Below are 6,898 nucleotides of genomic sequence, written 5' to 3'. Positions count from 1 at the left end.
TGTCTCCCCAACTTTTACATTATTAACACCACCTTACCAAACCTATTAAAAATATATATATACTAAAACACATATTGAAAACGTTTTAAACTCGTGAGATCTAACCAATTATCAAGTTGAAATAGAACAAAATGCAAGAGTTAAACACACTCATCATGTTCATATTGTTTAATTTACGGATTTTGAAGTTTGTAGACCACTTCATTGTCGAAGCACATAATATCCACTAACAATTATTTTCTATTCGGATAACAATAAATATTTTGAAAATTGATTTGCTAACCTGAAATTAGAACTTGTCTTGCAATGCAAGTACACGAATTTTTACATACAATTCAATCTTATTAAAAAAAATATTTGACTTTGGGCAATGTCAAATGTATCTATAGTTCTAACCCAATTTTATCTATTCGAATCCATGGAATGTGGTGACATTTGTTCATTACTGTCAACAATATTTTCAGCCTTGGGACCATGTAATGGGTTATCTAAGTTCTCGTGTATAGGGACGGGCCCAATATCACAAATTACTATTTTGGATATATTATCATTTGTGATATTTTTTATTTCTTCCACGATCTTCCTACACGAGCAACAAAAGATCTTGGAAACTTGTATCATTCACCACATTGGCAATTAAAAACTCGATTTCAAAAAGACTAACGAAAAAAGCAGTTTCCTAATGAATTGATATGTACCAATTCCAGTCTTCATATTCACATATTTTGATCGGATGTATATTCATGTTTGGAACTTTGACCTTCAATTCGATTTCAATGCATGGATTATAAATATGAAGTTTCTCCATCATTCAGAACACAAGTCCTGCTACAGTGATATTATTTGAAACTACAATTGAAGTGTTTTTGTTTCCTTTCCACTTCTATTCGTCACCTGCATGCACAAATTGTCCCCTATGCAATACAATGAATTTGAAATTATTACTTATACATGAAATTTTGAAATAGCAATCATAAGAATTCAACATAATTAATATATTGGACTTTAATAGCATGCAAGTGGCATATAAGAAAAAATTATTCCAAACAATAGCAATACGGTGAGATCAACAATTTAATTGTCGATTTTCGCAGTTTAGTTCAACAGTTGAATTGTTGGTATTTACAGTTAGCATCTAAGGAATAGCACTTAACGGGGGTGATTGAAATACATTATTCATCACATTAAGTGTTTTCATCAATACTCAACTACCAAATGTTAAAATCTTAAATAATTTATCCAATACTTCATTGAATAGGGAATCCTTCACAACATTTTTATGGAGGATATTGTTATCTTTAAAAAGATTTGTAAAAACAAACCGAACAAATTAATAATAATTTGTGAAATTACAAATTAATACGAGCATGTTGTATTTAACAATTCCAAAATAATAACTTATAAGATAAAAATATTAAACAATTTGTAAATGTTAACATTTCAAAATGAAATATGCATTCAATATTACTTTCTTCTTGATATTGGAATGGAGAACATGTAAAGATACTTGGTGTTTTTTTTTTTTAAGAGAAAATTTTCTAATTCATTAAATATCAAGAGATTGTGATTTTTTTTTTCTTTTTTGGTTAACAATTGTATTTCCTACTGTATATTAGGCCTCTATTTGGTATCAACTAAAATTTAGATTTTAGTCAAGTTAAAGTCAATAATTAATTTTAACCACATATTTCATTAATCCCACAACTTTTCAACCACACATTTCATCAACTTATATTAAAATATACTAAAAACTGATTTTAATCCCCACAGGGTCTAAATATATTAGTGATTTTTCTTATATTAGTCAAAGCATCAAATCATGACATTAATTAGTATGGCGTTAGCGAGCAATAAATGCACCCAAAAAGGTATCTACAAAGGTCATTTGGATATTTCACAACAAAAAAGACATTTTTTTAGCACCATTTGAACAAGTGACAAATTTTGTTTCAATTTAAAATTTTGTAACATCTAATACAAAATCCCCTAGACGAAATTTGATTTTCTTTTTTGTTTTCTATTTCTGTTTGTTTCCTTTGTTATTGAAAATTTAATATAGCTTTTAGACCAATAGTTAGTGGTTACCTAACTAATAGCTACTGGTTGAGGAGTTGGTAACTCCCATAGTATCACTGGAGGGACTAGAGGGCTGGAGTCGATGAAGTTGTGGGATAAGGTCATGAATGTGTATTCACCAGGACTTTTGGTAACGCTTCACACGAATGACGTCAATGATGCTACCAAAAGCTGCATTTATAAAGATTTGATCTTGAACATGAATTAAATCTGCAAGATTTGAAAGAAAGGCGTTGATGTATATACTTGTTGCCCTTCGGTACTTAGGTTAACGAAAAGAGTTAACAAAAAGAGAAACATAAGCATGAGGCTATGAACTGAATTGATTGTAAAATCATACATGAATAATGAACAAAAGATTTATATTTATAGGGTGAGACAGTGCAATTCTGATAGGAATGGGTCACTTGAATGCCTTGTCTGTTTAAGAGTCTTTGTAAAGTCAGACATTAGAGTTTCCTTGAAACTGTTGAAATATCGTTATAGGATAGCACGAGAATTGTGGTATTAGTCATTTTTAATTTAGGAAACTTGAGAAAGTTAGGAAACTTGAGAGAGATGGCTAGAGGCACGAGATGCCTGAGGTCAAAACGCGAAAATGCTCTCATCCCACGGAGCTCGAGTATGTTTTTGACCAAGGGAAGAGATTATGTTTGCCAAGATGTTAAAGCTCCCTTGAGCTAGAGGTCTGGATGGCCGTACGGTACTTAAATTATACACATCAGCTATATTTTATTCTAATGACAGTCTTTTAATCCCTTTTATAAAATACTAGTTTTTTGCTCGTGCAATGCACGGGGTGTGTCATTTTGAAGGTAATGTTAACGTCTTTAAAATGTAAAGTATTTGACGAAAAACTCTGTTACAAAATTTCAACACAACATTTGTATGAAAGAAAGAATGTTGCCTAAATTATAATATAATTCAAAAGTTCCACATCAAGGTATAATTCTACATATTATACATATATCCTGAGAGAAGTGGTGTTACTATATTTCTTTTCACAAGGAAAACTATAGCTGGAATACATTTCGCACCTTAGCATATGTAAGGCAAGATGTCTAACAAAAGGGAAAACAAAAAAAATTATATATCCAAGAAGTATGAAAAAATGAATAAAAACTACACAGCATACACTGGAATTTCAAGCATGTTAAAGGTAAACACTTTCATCAATAATTTACTCACTTGAACAATTGCATAAATGATTTATGCACACAAACACAATGGCATTGCATGAAAATTTGGATACTTTCATTTAAATCATTTCTCATTTTATTTGCACAAAACTCACACATAATCTGATTTGAAATGGTTGCTTTGAACTGCATCTTTATTGTTTGGTCAAGAACTTGTGACCACAGAACAAGTTCATTAGGTGTTTTAAGAAGTGACAAAAGATGTAAAACATTTAAAACTTAAAGCACTGATTTACTAATTTAGTGCTCAATACCTTTAAAGCTGGAGTTTATATCTACATTTAGCAGTGATAACAACTAATAACATATTAAAGCGGCTAACTCCAAAAATAAGTTACCAAACAAAAGAAACCATAAAACAAAAATTCTAAACAAATTTATACATGGAACTCATGAAAACCCTTTCTGCAATTTGAGAATAGATATCAACCGAAATTGAACATGCCTTATTTCATTGTTTCACTAATCCGTGTGCGGTTTGTCTACAAATTAGCCAACAAAAAGTTGAATATTGTTCAAAGGACTAACCAAGTGAACTTAAATATGAGAAAGAAAAGTTACCTTTATCCGCAAAGCTTCGTGGATGAGTAGCGCAACCTCTTTCGGCTCGAACTTGAAGAGAGGAACATTGACTGGTTGACATTGTAGATATATTTTCTACAACAACCATTTAAACAAAAGGTTAAACCTTGATTATTATTTCTACTTTTCACACTCTGAATTGAAAAATAGCATGAGTAATGTATGTAATGTAAGGGAACAACACGAAAAATCGAAGTGCAAAAGAAGTGGCATACCTGATTTTCATATTCACCAAAATTAGAAAACATCTTTGAGTCGTCATCTTTTTTCCTTTTTAATCTGTTGTGTTCAATAAGGAAAAGCTAAAAGTAGATATAATTGAAGAATAACCTCAAACCCAATTTATATCACCTTTCCAAAGAATTGCATCTTCACATATTGGAACTTTGTAACATAGATTCAAAAAAGCTCTTGTCGTATTTTTTTTTTACCACTAAATTTTTTCTCTTATTGTTAATACTATCACATAGTTAAATAAGTAAACAGAATAACAGACTTTATACGAGAAAAACAAATTGTAAACCTTTACAAATGAATCAAACCTAAAATCCTAAACACCCAAAGTTGGCCATTTAGTGTACCAGTCTCTTCATCATAGTTCTCTTAGCATAAAATTATTAGAGCTATATCATGCTTACATAAGCACGGATATGTTAGAAAATTGATGTTTCACTCTTTTCCAATGAAGCACAAAATCCCGGGTTTTGAATTGGAAGTCATGGTAATCTCAATCTAAATTTGAAGAGTTATTTGAACTTTCAATTCTGAGGCTCCAATCCATAGTTTATATGAGGTTATAGTAGTATTTACTTGATGCTTTAGTTTATACAAATGATGAAACTGGAATTAAAATTTTACATATATATATATATGCAATTAAGGAAATAGATTTCCACTCCATTGTGACCCGTGCTAATATTTACTTGACGTTGTAATTTAAAGAGAAATTGGAATTAAAATTCATGGAAAAAAAAAAAGATATATAGCTCAACGGAATGCTTTCAACTTTCAACTTTGTGGCTTCAACGTGTCTGTACTACTACCTACTTCATGCTCCAATTGATTCAAATGAAGCAATTGGAATTAGAGTTTAAGAAAAAGAACAATATATAATGCTTTCAACTTTTACGTTTGTTCTACTTGAAGCGCTGGAATATGAACATGTCTTTGCCTTCATCTTACAACCATTAAAGAAGACAAGTAACAAAAAACATATGAATTCAAGTGTGCTGCTATCTTAGAAATTACCTTTCCGACCAAGTAATCATTGGCATTGTTCACACCATAAATATCGGATGTATCAACAATGTCATGCCTTTACTAAATGCCACTTTGATTATTGCTATTCCTTCCTCGTCAGGAACAAGAACTTTGTGGTTTCCACGAAGCCCCATACGACCATAACCTAACTTTGATACCTACTGTGCCGTAAAAAATATATATCATTGTACAAAGCAATAAGATTGAAGAAAATATTATCTGAAGAAAACTAATGAATGATTGAATTATTTACTGATCAATTTGCACCCATAACCCTTATCCCGATTGTATGCAAATTATAGCGGATTGTGAAATCTTGCATTATTCACTTTAAAAGTATTTGGATAAAAATGAGTATTCCTTTCAGGTAGCAGACTCGTCACCTTACTGGACAAGTAGGACACACATTATTAGGGACCTGATTATTTTCACTATGTACTCTAGTCTAGCCAAACAAACACCCTCCCTATTTTCCATATTTGAATCACAAATTTAGTGAAAAATCCTTCCAAGTTACATATTGTTAATGTGATGTCACTTTTGCTGTCCACACTTTATTTGTATTGCTTATGTATTAGTTTAATTATAATGTCAATCATAATAGCTTCTTAGACTATCAAATGGTGGTAGTAGTTGGTAAGAAGTGGTTGGCCAAAGCATGGTGACAATATCCTTTTGTATCTTATATAATATATGATGTGTAATGAAAGATTTACTTTGGTCCTGCTTCTTTTTGCCTCTGTAATTTCAGTTTCTTCTTCCTCTTTGTATCAAGTAATGTACAACAGTGGTATCAGAGCAAAAGGATCTTAGAGAAAGGCAAGGTTGTAAGACAGAAAAAGAGAGAAAACAAGTGAGGAAGCTTCTACCAAAACCTTCACCATATCAGCCGAAAAAATTAGACCTGAGAGGGATGGCTTCAAGTGGTTTTTCAGCTCCATTACCATCTGTGTTTACAGGAGAAAATTATGACTTTTGGGCAGCAAAGATGAAGGCATACCTGAGAGCATATGACCTGTGGGAAATCACAGAAACAGGTATTGAACCACTACCTTTAAGGGCAAATCCTACCATAGCTCAGTTGAAGCAACATAGTGAGGAGGTAGCAAAGAAATTCAAGGCTTTGTCTTGCATCCAATCTGCAGTTTCTGATGCGATTTTCACCAGAATAATAACTTGTGAGACAGCCAAGGAAGCTTGGGACAGATTACAAGAAGAGTTCAGGGGAAATGCAAGAACAAGGCAGATGCAGGTTTTAAACTTAAGAAGGGAGTATGAAACCTTGAAGATGAAGGACTCAGAAGCTGTTAAAGAATATGCTGACAGGTTGATGAAGGTGGTAAATAAAATAAGGCTTTTGGGAGATGACTTACCTGACAGGAGGATTGTAGAGAAAGTTTTGATCAGCTTGCCAGAAAAATTTGAGGCAAAGATCTCCTCACTTGAAGATTCTAGAGATCTGTCTTCTATAACTTTATCAGAGTTGGTTAATGCCTTGCAAGCTACTGAGCAAAGAAGACTATTAAGGCAGGAAGAACAGGTTGAAGGTGCCTTATTTGTCAAAGGAAAATATAAAGCTCAAACAAGTTATGGAGTGAAGAAGCAACCACGTGAAAAAAAGAAGGTCGAATTCAACAAGAATGCTGGTAAGAGTGATGATTATCCTCCCTGTCCTCATTGCAAAAAATCAGGTCACTCTCCAAAATGGTGTTGGTACAGACCAGGTGTTTAATGCAGAGCATGTAAGGAGTTTGGACATGTTCAAAAAGTGTGCAAAAGCC

Source organism: Olea europaea, chromosome 4, assembly GCF_002742605.1.
Source record: "Olea europaea var. sylvestris chromosome 4, O_europaea_v1, whole genome shotgun sequence".
Classification (NCBI taxonomy): domain Eukaryota; kingdom Viridiplantae; phylum Streptophyta; class Magnoliopsida; order Lamiales; family Oleaceae; genus Olea; species Olea europaea.
This window is presented reverse-complemented; position numbering follows the sequence as displayed.